This window comes from Excalfactoria chinensis, chromosome 1 (assembly GCF_039878825.1).
Source record: "Excalfactoria chinensis isolate bCotChi1 chromosome 1, bCotChi1.hap2, whole genome shotgun sequence".
NCBI classification, from domain to species: Eukaryota; Metazoa; Chordata; class Aves; order Galliformes; family Phasianidae; genus Excalfactoria; species Excalfactoria chinensis.
This window is the reverse complement of record NC_092825.1, coordinates 114,255,046-114,279,030: the sequence shown is the minus strand read 5'-3', so window position 1 is coordinate 114,279,030 and position 23,985 is coordinate 114,255,046. Positions and strand designations below refer to the sequence as shown.

Genomic DNA, 23,985 nt, shown 5'->3' with positions numbered 1-23,985 from the left:
TAGGAAGCCAGAAGAAAGGGCAGTGGTAACGCATAGGAGGAGTATACAGCAGGTGGCTGAGCAGCACTGTAAACCTATTTATAAACCATAAGGCAGATTAGGTAAGTTCCAGATCACTGGTACTTTTCATTAGCCTAAACAAGTCTTGTTAAATAAGACACTAGAACTATTTCTTACAGAACAGCACCATTGCTTGCGTTACTTTATGCCTTTTGGAAGGGCTCTGCTTGACTGGGAAGTGCTGGGCAGCATCCCTGCCGAATTCCAAAGCAAATCCCAGGCACGGTACCTCCTGCCACATCGGTAGAGGAGGGCTGCAGCACCCACTAAATGGAGGAGTAAACAGTTAGCAGGCAGCACTTGGATGGGAATGACTGCGCAGAGAGGAATAAAGCTTTTGCTCTTTGTTCATGAGCTCCCCCCCAAAACGTTAAAAACTGAATGTTATCCCATTCAAGAGCAACACTTGCAAATTACATGTTTTAAAATAGATACTTTAAGAAAATCTTCGTGAAAGGATGCCAGTGCAGTTATAGCAAACTCTGCCACCTGAGAATTGTGGCTGTCAGCCTATTATTGTACATATTAAATATGCAATGCCACACAGAAAATGTGCAGTAAAATTCATTTTAAGTTACTACTTGCTCAGCTGAGAGCATGGGAAAGCAACAGCCGGTTTGTAGAGAGTAATAACAAAGGCTGCAGCACTCCCTTTTGTTGCCCTGTTTTCTCTTAAGATCCTAGGAAAGAAATAATATCTATGCTCTTCTTCACAGTTTCTTCTGTATGTAATGAAAAGTCACTGCAAGCAAGAATAATGTAATATCTGCTCCTGTGTGCTAATTTTTGTACTTTTCTGGTTGGAGAAACTCCCATTGATGGTTGTTGGTTTAAAGACTTTTCTAAAATGCTGTGCTACGATCTTGTTCCATGTATTTTCATTTATACCCATTTAAGCTGTGTGGACAGTGGTGTATGCTCACTATTGTCGTGCTGCTCTCTCCACATCCATTGATGCTCACACCACATTTTTTCCTACCTGGTTGTAAGTGCCAGTGGCACTACAGGGATGCAGTGGGTGAGCAGCTCATTACTCCCGAGACTTCATTACATTGGTCAGCCATCAGCCCTGTAGCTGCTGCTATGCCTGTAGTGGTACTGACTCATGCAGCTCCTAGAGGAGGCACATGTCAGACTTGGCACTTCATGCCGTTTCTAGCAGAACAGATCAGACTTCTCCCATCTGCACGGGAGGGCCAACCTGACACGGAGCCAGCTAGCGCCTAGGGTACCAAAAAAGGAAGCCAAGACAATCTGGCTGCCTTCTTCACGTGTTTATCTCTGGCTTGGATCACTCCACAACCCCATTCAGATTCCCTGAAAAAAATAACACTTAGATGGCCCCAAACTGGGACATTCGCCATTCCTTTTTATGGGAAAAAGGCCTGAAATGGTGTCTTGTTTTAAATGAGACCGAATTCTTACTTGTATTCAGACTCACATATGCTCACCTTACCTGATAAAATGTACTTTTCCCTAATTGATTTATTTAGAATCATAGAATGGCATGGGTTTGGAGGGACCTCAAAGCCCACCCAGCCCCAACCCCTGCCATGGGCAGGGCTGCCCCCCACCAGCTCAGGCTGCCCAGGGCCCCATCCAACCTGGCCTTGAGCACCTCCAGGGATGGGGCACCACAGCTTCTCTGGGCAGCTGTGCCAGCACCTCACCAACCTCTGAGTGGAAAATTTCCCCCAACATCAAATCTTAAGACAATCTAGATATCAAATCTAAATATTTAGACTTGGTGGAGCTTAGCCTAGCTTCTCTGAACAAAATATCTGTTTCAGACATGATGCTTGCATTGGTGGAGAGGGGGTTGACCTCCACACCCATGCCTGATTTCTAAGGGTAAATTTTGGAAAATTCCATCTTTTTTAGCTGAATAATAGCCTTACACTCTTGAAGACAATAAAGAAAGTTCCGTTGTACTTTGACATTTCTGTTATAAACACAAGATAAGGAGAACAATATTACTGTGAATATTGAAGAAACTCAGAAGAGCTGATATTTGGGCTGGGCTATGATATTTGATATATCAGATGGGTAAGATTAGGCACTGCTGTCCTTATTAAACCAAATCTCAAGATTAAATTTTATTATAATATGTTCCTTTTTCTCTGTCACATTGTGTATTATGAGAAACATCCAAAACAAGGCAATCTCAGTAAAAATAGTAACTACATCATGTTAGTGTGTGAAACTGCGGTTACTTGTGAGAAACACTGTAGGAAAAGAATACTGTTTGTGAAACTGTAACCAAAATCCACAGTGCTCTTCTCCAATTTTGTCACAGCAATGTTGCTATCTATGTGTTCTCACAGGAATTCAAGTGATGTACTACATCACTTACAATCTGGCCTCTTATTAGAATGACAAGAGATGCCGATAGAAAAAAACCATCATTTTAATTGCAAGCATATGTTACCGGATATTCATTTTGTTATTTTTAAGCATTTAAGCACTACCCAGTCATTTATATTAATTTTTAACTGATTGTGTGTATTGGTTGTTAATATACAGATGGTAGCAAATGTACAGAAGGAATAAGCAAAGGAAAACTCACCAGTGGTGGTGCCTTGGCTGAAGAAGCTGGGGCAGTCCTCACTGGAGAGCAACCTCCAAGAGATGCTGCCTCAGTGGGAGTCAGCCCTTAAATGAGGTCTCAGAGGGGATGGAGTCGAGCTCCACCCCTTCCGGGAGCACAGCTACATCACTCTCACCTGTGCTCCCACAGCTGACCCCATACTTGCCTCAGCTGATTAATCAGAGGTTCAGGCTGTGATTACCAATCTCCCATACATCATGCCACTCCACCAGGGAGGGTTCATGTTGGATATCAGAAAACATTTCTTCTCAGAAAGAATGGTGATGCAGTGGCTCAGGCTGCCCAGGGAGGTGGTGGAGTCACTGTCCCTGGAGGTGCCCAAGAACCATTTGGATGTAGCTCTGAGGTAAGCGGTTATGGCGTGATGGATTGGTGGTTGGACTAGATGATCTTAGAGGTCTTTTCCAACCTTAATGATTCTATGACTCTGTTCTGTCTTGGACTCAGTACAGGCAGAGGGGACCAACTGAGGACTACAAAAGCCATTGATTATATGTGGAGTACAAACACTGGTTGCACATTTACCACTCTTCAGACTATAGCATCACATCTCTACTTAAATTCCCTTCAAGTTATTCTTCCAGCTAAGGATGACATGATGCACTCCTGACACAGTACCGTGGGAAGAGCTAACCAGAAACTGGGAATTTTGGCAGACTTGTGAGCATGTGTTTCAGACAATCTATTTGACTGCCTGCCATGAACCACGAATCATCTACAGAAAGGCTTCTCCTGAATAACAAATCTCTGAGGCTTTGACAACAAGGCCTGGTGGGATATTTGGAGAATCCAGTAGATGATCCATGGGCCTGATGTCCTAGTTGACCACATCTCAGGGATTCCTGTCACTGGACTTGTCCTCACTGGATTCTAATGAGAGCCCACCTGGCTGGGAGACATCAGGTGCACTCCTGAACACTTCAGCCCATGGAGCTGCACCTGGAGGGGATGCCACAGAATCACAGAATCATTAAGGTTGGAAAAGGCCGTCAGCCCACCACCACCATGCCCACTATCCACATTGTTCATGCCCTCCAGCACTCCATGCTGTGGGTTGACACCCCGAGAGCAGAGATGATGGCATTCACTTCAGAACCTCATCCCTCCCCCAACCCAAAGCACCTCACCACCCATTTCTGGGGACGCGCCCTGTGTGGGGTGGCAGATGGAGATGAAGAACCTGGTCTTTAAGGACCACAGTGCCCTAAACTTGGCGGCTGTGCCTGTGTGGATGTTTTTGAGGTTCGTACCCTCATAGAGATGCTGTGGGAAGTGCTGGGCTGACGATTTGCAACCAGCTACACACTGCATCCAGGAGACTCCACGGGGTTTCCTCATTTAAATAACCATCGTAGCACCCCAGGAAAATGAGAGCCAGGATGGAGCATCCATTACGGCAGAGCTGCACTATGATGCATCCAATACTCATCGCATCCGGAAGCAGCTTTATTTTTTACCTCCGTTTCTCATTGCCGTGGGCAGAGCAGGACGCACAGCCCCGCAGGCTCCGCCACCACAACCTGCAAGCGGAGATCACAGCTTTGCGAGTACGGGAGACATTTCCATCCTCCTGAAGGAGCTGAGCCGAGAGGGGAAGAAGGGGAGGGGACCAACAAACGGCCATCTATGAGGGGAAAGCTCCCGAATAAAGAGCCCCAGCCACATCCCCGCGGCCCCAACCTCGGACCGCAGCTGGGCCTCTCCCGGCCACCGCCCTCAGCGGCCCCACCCGCAGCCCCGCGCCCGTTGCTCGGCAGCTGCGAGCCAACCGAGCCTGCCGGGAAGACGGAGGGGCAGCACCACGGATAGCTCCTATTGGTCGAGAGAGGCGAGGGCGGGGCTGGAGGATGGCTCTCTTCTTCGCTATTGGTGGGGAGAGCTGTCAGTGCGGGCCGAGGGGCGGGGCCTCGCGGCTAGCGGGGCTGCGTTGAACGCCGCGTTAGGGCGGGGGAACGGAGCGAGGGGGCGGCGGCGGTTGTGGGTGAGCGCGCTGCCGGCTGCCGGGAGAACGGCGCGAGGTAGGGAGCGGTGCGGGGCCGCCCTCACCTGTCACCGGGTGCTCGCCTTTCCCTTCTGTCGGCCGCCGGGCTCCGGCTGTGGGTGCGGTCCCTTGCGGTAGCGGTCGGGCTGGGCTGTGTTTCAGTCTGAGGAGATCCTGCGGGGATCCTCGTTCGAGGGAGGGCGGGAGGCTGCGCGCCGCTGCGCGGATGGATGCCGGCCGCCCTCAGGTAGGTGGGTGGAGACGGAGAGGGCAGCCCCCACCAAGGCCGACTCTGGGCGCGGCGAGAAGAGCCGCGAGGGCCCCCCGCCGCCGTCGCTGCGGCAAGCGGCACCCCGGAGTGGTGGCTGCGTGAGGGGGGGCGGCGGGGCTGCGGCTGGGGGCTGCGGCTGGGGGCTGCCTCCGTGCGCGGGGCGGGGAGAGGTGAGCGGGCAGAGCCGCACAACTTCTCGCTTCGGTTGTGAGAGGACGCGAAGCCGAGGAGGGCTGGGAAATTGGTTGGCGTACGGGGGGAGAGGATATCGAGAGCGGTCTTCAGGTGCTGCGGTGCTGCGGGAGGGAAGTTGTGAGCGGCGCCCCGTTGGTCGCTGCGCTGCCGAGGGATGTTGAACGCCCCGGGCTCCCGCTGTCATCGGCTGTACGCGGCCCCGCCTGACGGCGCTGCCTTGGCGAGCGCGATTCCCGCTCCCTACAGCGTTTTGCCCTCTGTGAGGGTGTGGAACTATCATTTTTCCCTCATCGCGTTTCAGCCGAAGGGCATTAAATTCATCCTTTAGCATAGTTTTCTGTGTGTGCTTAAAACAACACCATCTTCCACGGTGTGCTCAGTCCGTGTGTTTTCGTGCTGAGCAGCGGTGAGCTGCAGTTAAAAAACACACACACACACACGAAAAAAGACAGGCGTTTAATAAGATCTACCTGCCTGGAGTAGAAGCACAAAGCGCCATTTTAACAGGTGGGCTGGGTAATAGGAGTACGGGCTTTTTCCATTGTATGGATTTAAGCGCTACCTCGAGTTGTGTGGGTGTGCAAGATTTCTCTCGTTTTGCTCATTTGGCAACCTCCTCTCTTTGTACTTGCGGTGAGATCCGCTGTTCTACGCCCATAGAGGTTTCTGCATGGAGTGGCTCAGCCTTATTTGTCAGCATTCACCTAAAAGCTGCAGCATTTGGGGAGGGGGGGAGGGTTAAATCACAACTGCATCAGAGAGCTCATTGCCTTATTTAGCCCTTGAGGTTTTTGTGATACGCAGGAAAGCGGCGTTATGTGTGACAGTGGCTGAAAAGAGCAGTGAGGAAGGGAGAGCGTAAAGCAGTGGCCATCGAGTGCTGCAGGGCACGAGTGCTACACCAGTGAGTTGGAACTGGAGCTTCCAATTCATGTCAGCTGGTGCCGAGACCTGCAGCCAGCAGCATGTAAAAATACACACTAAAAAAAACAAACCAACACAAAAAACCATCCCAAAACACAGTATTGCACCTGATTGCAGATGTTACTGATTGTTGACGCCCTCGGTGACTCTGAGATATGATCCAGTTGGTTTTTTGGTGTTTTTTTTTGTTTGTTTCTTTTTTTTCTCAGTTGTTTCAGCATCCAAAAGATTTGGTTTGATTCATTCTGTCTGACTTCACGCTGAGAGTTGTAACAAACCTGTTGTTAACCCCGCTGTCAGTGGCTTGCTTCTCAAACCTCGAAGTGTTTAAACAAAGAGGTCACGGTTCCATTTGAACGACCTCACAGGTCCTTCTAGTGTAGCTCAAAAACGTTGGGGAGAAAACATGCTTTGAGATTCAAATGCAGGAATGTTCACTGTAGCTCTATTGCTAACAAAGCCCTGGAGTATTTCATAAGTCTTTTTTTATTAGTGAAATAGCTGCAGGAAAGCGTTTGAAATCGCATGGCTGCTGAGGACCGTGCAGTCTTTTGCATATTTTTACAAGGAGGTTTGAGCTAGTCTGTTGCAAGCCTGGTGGAGCTCTGATGTAGTTCAGTGGTAGCACTAGTGGGGACACCAGCAGTGTCTGCTTCTGTGGTGTGGGGCAGGATGGGTGAGCAGAGGGTGAACGAAGGCTGCAAATAGAGGGTAGAACAAAAGAATAATTCCTACATGGAGAAAACACTCTTTCTCTGTATTCATAATGAAAAGCCAGTTCGCTTCCCCTATAAAAACAGCTATTTATAATGCTGACTATATATGGACGCTCTCGCAGGCTGTCCGCTTGGAAGAACTAACGTTCTTTCTGGAACGCACAGCACTCTTCCTTGGGAAAAGGAAGGAAAAACCTACAGCCTTCCTAGGTATTAAACTGGACATGGTGCAAGTTCATACTGATGAGAATTTGTTTGAGCATCACGCTCACTCTGAGCACAGCACAAATGGGGATCTGCTCTTACAGTGTGTTGATACAGAAGATGAGTGAAGACGTTATGAACTGTGTGCTCTCCATGTGAGCGGCACCGCGATGGCGTGCGTTTCTCAGAGCTGCTATTTGAGAATCTAAAAGAATGTTAGCGCTGCCCATGAGCTAAACCTAGTGACTCCACATATATTGAGCTTATTCTTCACATCAGGAAATCAAGGCATGAGAATGCTCCGTGGTTTGCTGTCACTGAGGAGCGTAGGTAATGCAATGAGGAAAGGAGTTGGATCTCTGTTTCCAAGTTCTATATTCCACCTATAAGGCCACTTACTTTTTTTCTTCACTCCCGTGTTTGTTTTCCCAGGCAGTTGGGGAGTTGCACCTCAGTGTCTAGTAGGAAAGAGGTTTCCTTGTGAATAGTAATATCAGCTCGCTGCATCAGAGGCAGTAAGAATTAATTTCCTGGTATAAATGCAAGTGAGCATTAAAATGATGCGTAAGTGAATGGAGGAAATCATTGTTGGAACATCAGCCCTCACACTGGGTCTGCCTGGTTTCATAATATTAAATATTGATGGAACTCACGAATGTTCACAATGCTGGTGTGTCCATCTCCTAACCCAAAATGACTGTGACATATCTTGACATTACCACGAAAGATGGAAAAAACTAAATAGTTCTACACACTTGAGTGTTTGCTGCTATAGGAACATCGCACACGCATTTTGTGTGCGTATGTGGATACACACACACAGTGTGTATTTAACACATATATGGTTTTGTGCGTTTTCTGATGTGCCCATGAGACTGGTTTAGGAATAAACCTGTGGAGAACTTCCATGCCTGTTTCCTCGAGGCAGAATAACTTTCTGAAAACAAAAGCCAACTTGTCCATCAGGGCTTTCAAGTTAGAGTTGTGCTCCGCTTCAGTGTTTGTGTGGGGACTGATGCTTGAGTTACGTGTTGTTGCTCTGGAGTTAAAATAGCCTGTTGCTTCAGTCTTTCATTTCTCTTCTCTTGAAATGTAGCCCTGTAGCCAGTGTGTTTTCAACCATAGCATAGCTTTATGCTGATGTTTATTTCGGGGGGTGGGGGGGGAAGGATGGCATTCATAAAAAATAGTTGCTTGGCGACATTTAAAGTAAGCAAATGAAAACCCCACCAAACTTACCCTCTGAAAAGACAGAATGTGAATCGGTTCTGAACTGATCTGCAGTTGTGTCAGTCACACAAAGCTCCATTATTCTGGTGAGTTGCATCGCTGTCTCTGATAATCTTCTCTTACAGATGACTATAGAAATAGAGATGTGAATGGTAACACCCTGCTTCAAGCAACTGAAGGGGAGGATGTGGCTGTAAGGTTCAGTGGAGCCAAATATCGATTCAGATAGCCAGAATACAACAAGAAAACTTCCTTGGAGCTTGAATGTGGATGATTATTTTTCACTTATTTACTTCAGAAGTGGATGGCAGTGTTTAGATGCCCTGCAGCGTTGTAGGCATTCTGCATTCCTAGAGAATACAGATAAGTTGATGGTAATGTTTTTCACGGTAGAGAATTCTTATTTAACTTGGTTCATTTGAACTATGTTTTCTTTCATCTCCCCATCTAACAGCCCTTATGTTCAAGTGGGAAACTCTTGGCTTTCAAACTTATAGAAGTTGTTTTTGTGATCTTGAAATTGATTCCCTCCCTCCCTCCCAGTTCCTAGCAGACTGATAATTATCTAGGATAACCACCTGGCGCAGGATCACCTGCGCTTCTGCGGTGTGCTTGGTTTACTTGGAGTGAGTTTAGTGCTACTCAGCTGTGGGGTTCCGTATGTGTGAAGTAGGAAGTAATTGCTGGAGTGCACCTCACTGCATTGCTTTGTGGCTTCGCCCCTCTTTGGCCTCAGGAAGGCTGATTGTTCTGTTTGGCCTGGCTGTGCTAGGCTGGGCAATGCTTCACCTTCTTAGAGCCGACCTATTTAAAAGTCACAAAGGTAACTGCTAACTAGGAACTCTGTAAGCCTTGTATTTGCAAGTAGGACTTTGTACTCCAGTATTTTACCTTTGAAACACATTTTTGAGTTAAATGTGAGATATTTCTGCCTGTAAGTTCCCTGCGCAGAATGCCTGCTATGCCCTGAAAGTTGCCGACTCGTGGCATGTGCTTTCTCTTCTTTCCCTTTTCTTGTGGATTATTTTCCAAGATACTGGTAAAGAGGAAGCAGTGTGCTGGTTTGAGTCCCTGTGTGGGTAAGTTTGAGTGCTGCTGCTCTGTGCTAGTTCCTACAACAAGTTTCAATGTGTCTGGTGAGAATATTTTGAGTACTGTAGCATGCCATGTTAATTGCAAGTTCATCACAGCAGTCCTCCCTGAGCAAATGTAATGTAGTTTGTTCAGCATCTTCCAAAGTCTGATTGTTTTCTAGAGACCGTGGGATTTTCTATACGTTGTATTCTCAGCTATTATCTGAGAATGCAATGGCAAAGTCAAACTGCCTGGAAGATGAGGATTGGACAAAGTCAGCTCTTCTCTGAAGCCCTTGTCAGAGCTATTACGCTAATTCTAAATTCCTGTTAGCCTGCTGCACTCAGGAAAAACTTGATAGCAGCTGAAAACAAATTCCAAGACAAGTTTCCTCTTCTGTTTTTTATTGTTAGCACTTGGCAGCATTTTGTTTACTCCCAGTAGTTACTTGAGCCCTTTCTGTGGATATTTTTGCACACGTCATGGGTTAAGCATCTGCTCAGCTTCACTGATGTTGCTTATGTGGAAGTCTATACTTCATTGGGGCAGCTGTGTGACTCCAGTTAGAAGGGAAGAGATCTTGGGCCTATCAAAGTGCACATCTCCTTTAGCAGACAGATGTTTTTAATCTTGCATATTAATTAATATTTCAAATTTGTGTTTGTCATACTTGTTGGCAGACATGCTGGCAGCTCTCTGTATTGTTAGAATATACTCTGTGAATATAGGGGATGGGTGCGTGTTTGCGACATAACTTGCTTTTTATGTTAGTTATAGTAGGTGATAGCATTTCAGTTGTGCATCTGAGAATGTAGACTTGTTTTTAGTGTTATCCTTCTTGATTGCAGGATGGCTGTTGACTGAAGATGATGTTGCATCTTCTAGCAAAAATTCATAGAATCACAGAATGGCCTGGGTTGAAAAGGACCACAATGATCACACAGTTTCAACTCTGCTGCTATGTGCAGGGTTGCCAACCACCAGACCAGGCTGCCCAGAGCCACATCCAGCCTGGTCTTGAATGCCTCCAGGGATGGGGCATCCACAGCCTCCTTGGGCTACCTGTGCCAGTGTGTCACAACCCTCTGAGTGAAAAACTTCCTCCTCATATCTAATCTAAACCTCCCTGTCTCAGTTTAAAACCATTCCCCCTTGTCCTATCACTGTCCACGCTCGTAAACAGCCATTCCCCCTACTATTTATATGCTCCCTTTAGGTACTGGAAGGCCAAAATGAGATCTCCCCAGAGCCTTCTCTTCTCCAAGAAAAGAATTGAATAAAATAAATACAATATATATCGAATTAAACCTTCTTCCAGCCATTTGCTACTGTTTGAAATCTGATTGCTTTGTATGTTTGGAGGTGAGAATTGACTTCAAGTTATAAGAGGCCATTTTCATTCTTTTTCAGCTGCTGTTAGTTAAGAGAATGGCATTCCTGATGGCTTACTCTCTTCTTTTGGCAATACCTTCTGTGTTGCAAGATGGTTCTCCTTCAAGACCTCTCTAATTGTGCCTGCATGTACAGTTCCCTTTGGAAGGGAACTCAGAGGGCTGTCCAGTTAGACCTGCTCAAAGTGGTGTTTTCACTGTATTTGTATATGTGTGTGTGTGTGTGTGTATGTATGTCATCCTGAGATATCGCTAGGATGAAGTGGTGTAAAATGTAGATTTTCTTCTCTCTTAATGACTTTCTTTTTTTTTTTTCTCTCTTTCACTGTACTTTCCTTGCTTTAATTACACTGCTGTGTTATCTTCTTTTGGGCACTTGGAGGGAGAATTTCAGCCCAAAATAAGCAATAGTGTGGGGTGAAAGCATGTTATCTTTTTTTCTTTGTGAGTTGGATTCCACTCTCCTTCTATTTTTTTTCCTCCCATGCTGTTAATCTGCAGTGTTCACAAGATTGTTGTTACTTGTTTGCTTAATCTCTGCAAACATATTTCCAGCCTTTTTGGAAGACGAGGCTGGGGTTGACAGTTGCTTTAGCAGAGTCCCTTGTGACAGGACAAGGAGAAATAGTTTCAAACTAAAAGGGGGAAGTGTAGACTTGAGGTGAGGAAGAAGTTTTTTGTGATAAGGGTGGTGAGGCAGTGGCACAGGTTGCCTGGAGAGGTGGTGGGTGTCCCATCCCTGGGGACGTGCAAGGTCAGGCTGGACGGGGCTCTGAGCACCCAATGTGGCTGTAGGTACCCTTGTTCACTGCGGTGGAGTTGGACCGGATGGCTTTTAAGGGTCCCTTCTAGCTCAAGCCATTCCAGAATGCTGTTATCTACCTACATCTTTAAGCTTTAAAAAAAGAAAGAAAAGCTGCGAAAGAAAAAACCACCACCATACAAGCCTGTCACCAGAACTAATCCTAGTATGAAAACACCTACACTGAGTCTATGCTCACTTGAGAAGTTTCATACTTTAAAAACTTGAGCCTACCTTATGGACCTTTTCACACGTTCCTGATCCATCTGCTTATCTAGCATAGCTTCTCCTCCATCTCTTCACACAGTCCTATGCTGCTGAAATGCAAACCGCCTTTGCAGTTCCTTTAATGCATAGTAGTCTTTCTGCTGTACAATTTCTGTATTTTATAAAACACAAGATTTGAGGGTTTTTTTTTCTTTTACTGTTGGCATTATTAGTACAAAGGCTGTTTTAAATTACATGCTATTATAATGTTTTTAAGCAGACATGATTTTTCTACTTAACTGTAAAATCTTGTTTGGGTACAGCTTGTGTTCCAAGACAGTTATTTATGGAGCATGGTAACACTGTACATTGCGATGTACAGTCAGTGCAGCATCGATCTGGCAAGCCTATGGACTGAAGCTACTAATGTATGTGGTACTGCCTTTTATAAAATGGAAAACCTCCAAGAGGGAAGTGACCAGCGCTGATGGAGTGCTTGGTGGAACAGGTAGGACTTGAAAGTCTGAATTTAGTTTGAGAAGAGCATCTTATGCAATTGCTCCATCTGTCCATGCATCTGCCCACTAGCTCATCCTCCCACCCTGCCAGTAACTTCTGAACCACTTGGTCATTTTTTGGGAGGGGGGCAGTGTTCTCCAGCTCTGCGGAGCCATGCGGGTCTGATGGGAAGAGGCAGGTGACTGGAGATGGGACAAGAAATGGGAACCACTGTGTGGGTCCACAGTCAAACTCTGCTATTGTGTCCTCGTGTTACTTGCTGCTTTTTGTTGAACTGTTGGGCAAGGTGAAGGTAGAAAGGAAAGCAGAAATGATGTGGAGCTGATAATAATTCGGGGATGTTATTCGAGGAAGCAAGTAAGGGTATATTTGTAGGTGGCTGTGGGACTAAGAGCTGTGGGGGATCTGTTTGACATCGCCTGATGTAGCTTATGCAGGAGCGTAATGCAAGTCTGCAAAGAGTTTCTACTGTTTGAAGGAATTGTGGGAAGGGTGCTCAGTTCAAATCTACCATGAAGAGCAGGAATAAGGAGAGAACTGTAGGTGGAACATCATCTGATGTATGCGGGTAAGAGGTTATACATGTTTCTCTCCCTGATTTTGTAGGATATGAGCTTGATGCAAGTAGAAGAGTGGCAGCCAAGCACGAGGATAGAACAGGGGTGGGTAAGTGCGGTCCTATAGCACAGCAACGTGAGTTGGAATCACTGAACTAGTTCTTGAAAAACGTGGAGGGCTGAAATGTCACATACAGACACCAAATTTGTTGCTCGACTTTCTTTAGAAACTATTTTTAACACAGTTAGAAATAAAAACAAATTTCAGTGTGAAGATGCCAGCATGGGATTCACACAGTAATAATAACAAAGCAGTGTTTTCAGAAGGTGAACCTTGGCTTTCCTTTTCGTAATCAAAGAGCTGTTCCTGTTGTTGGGAGATCATTAAATGTTTCACTAATTCTGTACATATTGATGTTTTAATTGCCTGAAGCTCTGTGAATGAAAAGCATATTTGAGAAACATGACCTTACTTCCCTTGGTTCTGTCAACATAGTTGTTTTTTAGTTACTTCTGCTGACTCAAATTGTGACTCACAGAGGAAAGAAAAAACACGCCACCAACCTGCATGTATACTTGTAATTAATTTATTTGAAATTCAAGATTGCTTTATCTGTAAGTTCAGAGACTGAGAGATCTTTGGTATCTTTTTTTTGTTGTTGTTTTTCTTATGGGGTAAATCAAACTCATTTATACAAATCATTCTAAAATTGTGTTGCAAACGTGGCTGGGTGAGGGGAGATAGGAAAGTATTTGTATTAAGGCCAAAGTCTACTCGACTTTGATTGAACAAAGTACTGAACAACCCTGAGAGACCGGGAAGCCTATCCTGTATTTTTCCACACCAGTAAAATGGGTGACCTTTTGTGTGACTGTTCCAGTTATATCCACTTAAAATAACGTTTGAGCTATTGTTGGGTGTTTTCAATGGAAATGAAATGGCAGACCAGGCTCCTTATCTTGCTCTTCTTCAAAGGAATTAGCAAAGAGGAACCGTGCTGTCCTTTGAAATAATAGGACTACATGAAGCTCCAGAGCTGGCGGAAAAAGATGGTTCAACTGCAAAAAATATGAATAAATGATTTAACTGAACATATTTTCCATCTTTAACAGCAACAGAGGCGTGGTTTTTAAAATGGTGGTTCTTACAAACACTTTGAGATAGTTCCGAGCGTTGCAGAATTATGAGAACAATAGCTGTCCTTTTCACTTTGTGACCATCAGCCTTTTTTAGAGTTTTCTGATGGTGCTTAATATTTAATAGCACTCTTTGCTTGCTTCCTGGTTTTGATGGTTTGATTGACTGGTGGTCTCTCCTTGCCTTGTGAAGGACGACGTAGCTACAAAAGAAGCCCCCACTAAAAAGCACGGAGGTTTGCTGTGCCCTGTGCACTGTTACCACCTACTCAGTGACCATAGAGGATACCAGATGTTGGGAATGACTTGTGCTGTAGAGATGGATGGTGCAGGGCATGTAATGCTTGAAAATAATGAATGTAGGTTTGTACTGTAAAGCCAGTGGGGTATGGGTAATGTAATGGGACTCACATCCTAATTGGTGCCTGTGGAAGTAGCTGTACGAATTTGTGGAGTTCTGCTGTACCTATAAATTAGCAGATGTAAGCAATAGAAAATTTATGAGTATAACCAGTAAAAGAGAAAATGATGTATTTTCTGTCCTTAAAGTTCAGAATATGCTGCTGAGAATTAGATTAGATAGTGGAGGCTGTGTTGCTGGAGTGGAATGGAAGCAGAGACAAAAATGGCCTCTTCTTGTTGGGCCTGCTACAGGTTTCTTGTCAGCTCCAGAGCCCTGATGTGTGAGCACTGTGCAATGGATCCTATGGAAGAGCCCGTGCATCATGCTCAGGGCTTCTCAGCCACATGGTCCAGCACAAAGTTGTGTTTGCTGCTGGGCACGGTCTATTCTTCTGCTGGCCATGAAGCTGCCTGAGCTTGCTGTAAAGCCCATGTATTGAATTATGCAGTGCTCAGCAGTACCTGTGCCATGCTACCAACGTGTGAGAGGATGCATCATGATAACGATTCTAACCGGGGAGCTGCAGATTGAGTTTAATGTTCAACGTGTGGGACTTGATGACTCTGCGTAGCACATATATTTGGGTGGTGTTCATTTATGAGCTCTCCTAATCCTTTCCAGTCCACCTGTAAAGCTGAAATAATTGGATTTTATTTAAGTTGAAATGATAGATGAACATGAAAATGGACCTCTAGAATCAATTATTTGATGGATAGTGATTTTTTTTCTGTCTTCCTTTTGCTTATCGGATGGTCTCTACCATTTTACTGAGGAGTGGCAGAACAGATTAAAACAAGCTGATGGATTTCATGTTCTTATCCTATGGTATCGTAAAGGTTCTTTGTCCAAAAAAACCCAAACCAAAATACATTTGAATGTGATGTGAATTCCTTGATGTGTGCCAGTGACTGGTAGCTGCGTGGAACAGATTTTCATTGTGATGCTACAGCAGTAGTGGCATTGTAGTATGCTTTAAGTTAGAAGCTAAATCCAGAAGAAAAATGTCAAAAGCCAAGATTTATTTTAATCCATAACGTCAGTTGCATGCAAATGGTTTTGCCTAGATGTACTTTGCAAATGAAAGCAGCAATAAAATCACTTGTTAGTGCAGGATGTGATAATGTTCAGATTCTGTGATGTTAATGGTAGAGCAGCAAACAGTGCTGGGCAAATAAGCATCCTAGACTGGAGAATTTCTTCTAGTGCTTGCTTTAAGATGGAATATCAGAGTTGAAAATATACTGTAGTCTTAATATGAATTAAAATGTCCTTTAAAATATGTATATCAGTAGTCTCATTTAATACAGTGCTTAATCCAGTTAGGCAATCTTAGGATTGTCTTGCTACTGTCTCCAGAATTAATGCTGGATACCCTTGTTTTAATACAAGAGTATATCGTTTCATATGGAATACTTAAGAAATGGAAATGAAGGTATCATGGAAACAGCTCATTTTCTCTCTGTTGTTTTGTAGGGAATTGAAAGCGCTTTTTGACAAAAGCCATATCTTATACAGGCATTTTTTGCTCTTTAAACAAAATGCATGAGCTGAAGAAAAATGATCCAACTGGTACACAGAGTGCTACAGTAGGAAAGGGGGCGTTTAACATCGCTTTGAAGAATGCTTTCTGCATCAATATGATAGTTCCATGTAAAAAGGTGAAGAAGTTAATTAAAAATAAGTCTTCTGTAAGACTTTATAAGGCGTCCTTCTCTTCACCTAATTAAATGGAGAGAATCTTCTTTTTCAAACATTCTTCCTTAACAATACGGACCAAAATGATCTATGTTGAGCTTGTCAGCTTTATAGTTGTTATAACTCATCTTAATGAGTTATAATAAATCCACCTGAGAAAAATAACGCTGCTGTTTCATTAACAGCTGAACCAAATCGCCGGGGGGGAAAAAAGAGTGAAGTTGGTGTGGTGTGATTACATGACAGCAGCTGAGACAAATGTCATTCTCCCGAAGGAGAAACACGAAATAAATTTGCAAATTGATTTCAAGATAGGCCGTCAGTAGTGAACTGAGAGAATACCGTGCCTGCACCAGTGCTGGTGTGATGGAGGGTACAGCTGTGATTGCAGTGTTAAGAGGAGTGGAATATGAGCCAAGGTAACAACTGGACTACATTCCAGCAGAGTAAAACTGTACAGCCATTGACTAACCCTTACACTGAGCTTCTGAAATACCGTGAGCACATCATACTTGAAATAAAATCAAAGTGTTATGCCATACATCCTTCTGGCCCAGAAAGTCGCCTCAGAATTGAAGGATTAGGGTCAAGGGAGAACTTAGTCCTTGAATAGCACAAAGCAGATCAGTTAAATCACCATGAAACTAAGGAAACTGTTGACCTGCGTTTGCCATCTGATGAAAGTTCTTAGATCTGTTGAAAGCCCGTTTTTATGAACAAGAAGTTTGAGCTTTTTGTTTAAAACCTGTTCTACCAGAATTCTATGAGTAATCATTATAGCAGGTATTTTTAAATTGCCCTCATGCTTCTGTGGTGCTTGGTGTGCACTGCTTTATTACCTATAAGTGACTATAATGTATCATTCAAAGATATTGAGCAGAATAAAACTTCAAAAAGAGTGGAAAAATAGGTGTGGTTTTAAAAAAGTCTGTGTGGTATCACAATTTGTGCTGAGTATGAACTGAAACTATATATATATATAAGATATATATAATATATATAAACTATATATTGTTATATATAGCATCTACAACAATATATTTATATATGAGTGGGATTATTTAATGCTTTGTTTTGCTTCTCTAATTCAGGAGGTTGGAAGAATATGAAATGGAGCAAAATCTGAGAAGATCAGAATGCATAGCCTGCCTTTCTATCCCTCTTAGTAGAATCTGCAACCTTTCTGGACTCTTGTAGCGTGGTTTTCACCTTTGCTTGCCTCTGTTTTACCATGGCCAGAGTGCTGCCTTTGTTCTTTCATGCACGCTACTCTTACGCCACTGTTTATGTTGTTTTAAGGTGGATGAATGGTCAAGGTGTTCTTTGACATTTCCTTGTAATGATTATTTTAGTTAAAGAATGTAATAAAGTGGTCCCTCTGCAAAATAAACAGCTGTGATTTGCATACCTCTTATAGCATTACCATACAATAAGCTATCCCTGCACTGTGTTCCTTGCAGCTGAGGCACAACGTAATGTCTCTGCTGGAAGATGCCAACAGCAGAAGTCTTTCACCCATTCTACCTAAGAAACCTGGAAGTAAAGCTCAAGTGAAACTTAAGCTCTGCTGGTGGATGATGCTGAGCAGGCATTTTAGGTCAATTTTGTGGCTTTGTCATTGTCATTTGTGTTCTGAGGAGACCCAGAAGAGTCTTTGTTTCCATCTCTGTTTTACTGAAATTACAGAGTTTGTCAAGTTCTTGACTCAGAGCATTTTAGGTGACTGAATAGGAACCAGACCAGCAAGAAGTGCTCCTTGCATTGGACACTGCTTTTAAGACGAGGTTCTGAAGTTTGCTGGGATCACTCTTCAGTGATAGTTATTATTTCTCCTTAGAAGTTCCCATAGTTTCCCTTCACTGTGTTTTGTCTATCTACGAGATGGAAGCATAGGATGGTGCTTCAGGGTTTTTGCCTGAAGTTGTTCTAGAGTTGTTCTGTGTTTTTTGCTCATACCTGAAATTTTGTGTGATCTTGCAGGGTCTCATTTCTTGTTGGAAAAGTGTAGCTCAAATGAATGGCAAGTTGCTTACCAATGGATTTTAATGAAGATCACTGCTTTATGCTGAGATTTGCTTTGAGAAGCTGTACCTTGTAGGACCTTGGTGTGCCTTTTGGTGAACCACCAGGAGATCTGATGGAAATCAGTGGTAGAAGTGGCCCTTCTCTGTGTCATTCTAGTTTAGGATTCCTTCTTTGTAGGGAAATGAGCTGTACAAATCTAGTGTTGATTGTCCCCCTCAGCTCTTGTGAGGTCCCATCTGCAGTACTGCATCCAGGCCCGGGGCCCCCAGTACAGGAAGGATGTGGAGCTCTTGGAGTGGGTCCAGTGGAGGGTCACTAAGATGATCAGAGGGCTGGAGCACCTCTCCTGTCAGGAAAGGTTGAGGGAACTGGGCTGGTTTAGCTTGGAGAAGAGAAAGCGCTGGGGAATCCTTATTGTGGCATTCCAGTACCTGAAGGGAGCATATAAACAGGAGAGGGAATGGCTGTTTATGAGGGTGGACAATGATAGGACAAGGGGGAATGGTTTTAAACTGAGACAGTGAGACAGGGAAGGTTTATGTTGGATATGAGGAGGAAGTTTTTCACACAGAGGGTGGTGATGCACTGGAACAGGTTGCCCAAGGAGGTTGTGGATGCCCCATCCCTGGAGGCATTCAAGGCCAGGCCGGATGTGGCTCTGGGCAGCCTGGTCTGGTGGTTGGCAACTCTGCACATAGCAGAGGGGTTGAAACTACGTGGTCATTGTGGCCCTTTTCAATCCAGGACATTCTATGATTCTGTGAAGTGTATAAGGGTTGACTTAGCTATTAGCAACAATGCATTTTAATGTGAGATTTTTTTTTTTAATTTTTTGTTGTTGTTGTTAAGACTTTACCCTTGACATTGTAATGTGTATCGATGAATATTTAACTTTGAATTCTTTTCTGACAGCTCTGTTTGCAGTAGGCACCTAATTATCAGATGTTGCAAACATTAGAAACAAGATTCCATAGCCCTTTTGTATCCAAGTTCACTGTATGCAGAGTATTAGGTGACTTATCACCTGGATTCTTCTGGTTTGCAAACGAGTAGCCCCAACAGCACACTGAATTGCGGTTGGTGTCCTGAATCCATGCAGTGTTTTGGAGCTTTTACTTTCATCCAGACATTAAACTACAACAGTGCAACGTTGTGAGAATGCTGAACGTGTCTTTTGTCAGCATGCAGTTGTGTAGCAGTTGTTCACCGTCTCTTCCTGTGAGAAGGAAGGTGTTGGCTTTTGGTTGTGAGCAGCTCAGAGTCTGAGCTGTCCTTTACATGGTGTGTGCAAGTAGAAGGAAAGTCAATTACGGTAGCAGTGGTTATGGGAGGACAGTTGGATTAAATGATCTTGTAGGTCCTTTCCAAACTTGTGATTCTATGATTCTAATCTTGTAGTTGTTCTGCTTCCTAAAGCATTTGTTTGTCATACATTTAGCAGTGTTGTTCTAATTAGGACACAAAAAAATCCACTATGATATTGATGATGTTCTTTTCCTGGAGGCTGAGGGCCTGACAGTAATTAAGTCACAGTTGCATAAATTTTACCTTTCAGCTGTGTAGTTTAGTTTTATTCTTGTGTATGAGAAAGTAAAAGTCTCCATTACAACATATGCAGGTAGTGTATGTTTGAGTTTAAGCAATAATTAACTAATGAGGTGATAGAATGTGGAAGCAGCAAGAGGGAAGCATTGCTTGTGAGAGTGGGGGTGAGAGAAGGGAGTTCTTGTGCTGTAATACATCTATAACATGCCCTAGGAGTACTGTAAGGAGGAACAGCAAGTAAGATACTGTGTCTTTTATAAATGCAAGCTGATGTTCTTAAAAGAAGAAATCTTTTACAATGTGCAAATTCTTTAAGATATGGTGTTGTGTTGTGGTTTAACCCAGCAGATGGCTGAGCACCACACAGCCGTTCACTCACTGCCCCTATCCCAGTGGGAACTGAGAAAAAATTGAGATAAAATTATTTACTGAGTTAGAGAAAAGGAAAAGCATAATAATTATGGCATGTATATACACATATACATGCAGATACTTGTAATCTAGATTTATAACAAGTGATGCACAAACAACTGCTTGTCTCCCGTTGAGGTGTGAAACAGTAAGTGCTCAGTGCAGGAAGTCTATCCCAAGGTAACTTGAGAAGCCTATTCTTTTTTCCTTCAAGTGAGACAATTATTCATTGTTCTTTTGTACATTTAAAGTGTGCAAGAACTCAGTCTCTGAAAGACTGATATTTATACGTAAAACTGGTATGGGTTATTGGGCTCTGTTAGTGGCTATTAGATGTAGCAAATTTGATGTTGTTAATGATCTTTTGTACATGGAAGTTCTCCTTCAGTTCTGCTGACTTTACCTGTCACTAACAGCTTGCTGCACTGTGAAATCATTGATAATCAGCCTTTAACGTATTTAACTCTGGTTTTTGAAAAGCTGAACTTCCTAGTTGGAACTCATACACATATGAGCTCTTGGTGTCTATCATTGACCTGAGAATAAAACTTCAGTTACTTCTTATAGGACTTGCCTTACAACATAAGATCATATGGCACTGCCTTCAGTATTGAATCTTTCAAGTGCTGTGGTACAATTCAGTCTGTCTAATACCTGTTCAGATACAAGATGGATTAAAGGAAATGTGTTTATTATTTCAGATCAGCCCTTTTTGCAAGGCGTGGATAGGTTATTTGGTGGTGAATGTTGTATTCTATTGCAGATGTCATGCCCGCAGACATGACGTTTCCAATGAATGAAAATACATTAAAGGGTCAATGTAACAGTTTATTTCAGAGGTCAAGAGGCTGCTGATTTCATGTTATAAATTTAACGAAGCTGAAGTGGCAGAAGGGTTCTTTGAAGCAGATGAGGGATGTTCAGTTTTCTGCTACAGAACCTAAATCAGAGTATTGGAATCTGTTGCCTTTTGGTACCAGTTGAGTGAGAACAAGAATCCTGTTTGTAAATTGTGATAAGTGCGCTGTTTTCCCTTTCCACCCTCCTTGCTCAGCTTCATTTTTGGAGCAAAAGTTCTAATTCATCAGTATAGCCGAATTGCTGCACTTACAGCTCTGACTATGGTAATATGAGAATAATCACTCATGACTACATGCAGCCAGGAGAACACAGACGAACTACACCTATAGCTATAACTTAATAACTTGTGAAATTTCTAGGTCCCTGTGTTCTGGCAGGCAGTACTTTAAAGAACTTTCAGTGTTCAGTGGAAGCAGTTTGAAACTGGGTTGCGCTGGAGTGCTCCAGTAGTTCTGTGCTTCATGCGAGTTGCTGCAGGTGAGGGATCCTGCAGCTCTCTGCTGGTTTCTCAGGAGTCCTGGCCTTTTCTCTTGACATTAGAGTGAAATTCTATATAGGTTCTTGAAGCAACCAATGTGTTTTGTGGCCTCTGGACAATGAATTCAGTATTTTAAGAAATAGGTGCTTTAAGCATGTAATTGTTACTCAATCATTTTGAATTAGCTGTTGTGACTACTGGTTAGCTAAGGCAGTGTGGCTTTTAGCTTACATTCCTTAAAGTAGAAAGGAGGTTGTGGTGTGGTGGGGACTGGCCTCTTCTTCCAGATGACAGTGATAGGATGAGAGGGAATGGCTTCAGATTGCTCCAAGGGAGGATCAGATTGGATATTAGGAAAATCTTCTTGGAAAGAGTGGTTGTGGCAGTGGCACAGGCTGCCAAGGGAGGTGGGGAAGTCAGTGTCCCTGGAGGTGTTTGAGAAGCATGTGAATGTGGCACTGAGGAGCATGGTTAGTGGGGAAATACTAGTGGTAGATGGGCAGCTGGACTAAATGATCTTGGAGGTCTTTTCCCATATTAATGTTGTTCTAAGTTCATCTTGTATCTTTTTTTTTATTACAGTGCCAAAGGAAGATGCTGTAGCTTCTGTTCCTTCTTCCAGTCTAGGAAGTTAGCCCAGTCAAATTATCCCATTCCCACAGACCTCTAATAGGGATCATTAAGTGAGTAATCTATTAGTTTTGTTGTCTTAGCGTTTCGGTTGTGGAATTTTGATGGAACTGTATTTCAAGACAAAAACTGTCATTGCAGTTCCATCCCTGAACTTTCCATTTATTTGTGAATGCTTGCCAAAAGAACTTTTTGTTGTAGCATGCACAGCAGGAACGACTGCTTAGTTTTTACACAGCATAAATTGTTTTCTTTAATATAGGACAAGTGAGGAGTAAAGAAGAGAAGCTGCATGTTGTGTGGTAGTGGTGTTTTGTTTTTACCTTTGAAAACATCACCTAGCAGGGGGGTTGGACTCAATGATCTCTAGAGGTCCCTTCCAACCCCTACAATTCTGTGATTCTGAAGAATGTTTACACTGAAGAACAGCTAAAAAGCTGTCTGAGATGGCACAAGCAGTGTGCTGTGTTTGAGAACTCTTGGCTGAGACAAGTCAGAAGGGGCAGTGGGCAGCTGTAGGGAGCTGCCAGCTGTCTTAAAGAAGTGTTGGGTAGCAGTGAAGAAGGAAGTATGGAGAAGCTAAAATGTAAGCGTCAGCCATGGACTGAGATATTGTAGAAAGGGCTAACATGAACTTAGGTGACCAGGTTTGCTGGTACCCCGATGTAGGATATGAAGGGTAGCAAGGTCTATTGGCACATGAAACCTGTGTGAAAGCTGGCATTCCTCAAATACCAATAGAATGATACAGCAGGGAACCACTGCAATTTCTACTGCATCCGTAGTTTTTGATTCAAAGTTTTGACTTCTGAATTTCTTAGAACAATAATGTGTTATTTAAAAAAAAACAAACAAAACTTCATGAATTTATTTATGGATATTTACTAAGAAGAGGTTTTCAAAAGTGGAAGTTCAAGATTTGTTTAATGATACCTGTGAAAACAGCATATTAATACTTCATAAATTCTCATAGGGCTCATCAAATGACCTTGAAATTATCTGCATCTAGACGTCACTGGAACCGGTTGTTACATTTCTTTTGGCTTTCAAATGTTAAGGAGGCAGAAATTCTCATCTCCATCTTGAGAGATAGGCGAATCCTATTTGTTTTGCTTGTGTTCTGAGAGCACTATGAATGACTGAGGAGGATGTCTGAGTGTTTTTTATCAACCATCAGTGGTTCACAGATGTTGCCTATGCAGCTGTAAACTGTTGCTCAGCAGCTAATAGTCTGATCACAAGACACAACAATATCCTTTTCAGTCCTACAAATACACATTCAACCTGCAGATGGTTAATTATCTCTTAAGCAGTTCCTCTATAATTCACTGGTGAACTCTGTTTTCTGTGTTTGTGGATTAAGCTTCTGCATTAGCAAAATCACAAGAGGAGCATCAAATCTTACTGATGTAGTGATGATGAGAGCAAATGGACTGTTTTGTTGCTTTTTCTTGTGGATTTTTATTATCAGAGGTGTGAGTTTCTAAAGAACCTGATCATGAGCAAGCGCTGTTATTTGTCATGAGATTACAAGGGTGATCAGGTAGGTTAGGGAGCACTGTGAATAAATACTTTTTGCTGCTATTGCTATTCACTTGTTAGTACTGAGGCTGACTTGCAAGGCATTGCTTGTCACTGCAAACCACGTTGCATTTGAAGCGATTGCTGTAGGTGAAGGATAGTACAGATTAAACATGCTCTGTTTATCAGTTGTTTCTGTTTACACAGAAATAAGGTATTCTCAGTATATATTGTGTGGAACTGTGAATCTGTTCAAGTATTCATCTGTTATTGCAGTGTTCTGCTCTGTAATCCCTAAACCAGGAGGTTAAAGATGTGTGAAACTGGATCATATGGAAAGGGATTTCATTCAGGGCAGGTCCTTACAGTATGTAGAAGCAGTGACTTGGGTGGATTTGTTGCTTTGCTGCGGGGATCACAATTGTTGTGGAACACCTAGTCTGCAAACGTGTTTGTGTTAAAATCATTACTGTTATGTGCAGACAGGCTCAGCTCTTGTGTTGGAGACATAAGCCTTGTAAGTGACTTGTTTTCTTATGC

General features: G+C 43.4%; 1 protein-coding gene across 13 annotated transcripts in view; it reads left to right on the top strand.

Annotated features, from left to right (window-relative positions):
* The first annotated feature begins 4,577 nt into the window (after positions 1-4,577).
* The window catches only part of CDKL5 (cyclin dependent kinase like 5), a 114,758-nt gene continuing 95,350 nt past the window's right edge, over positions 4,578-23,985 (top strand). For 5 of the 13 annotated variants that reach the window (XM_072329703.1, XM_072329687.1, XM_072329665.1 and 2 more), the window contains exon 1: positions 4,595-4,686. The gene's annotated coding sequence lies outside the window, so the exon portion shown is untranslated. Of the gene's footprint in view, positions 4,897-21,876; positions 21,978-23,985 lie in introns of all 13 variants that reach the window. The other 8 variants (XM_072329694.1, XM_072329657.1, XM_072329642.1 and 5 more) reach the window with 4 other exon arrangements.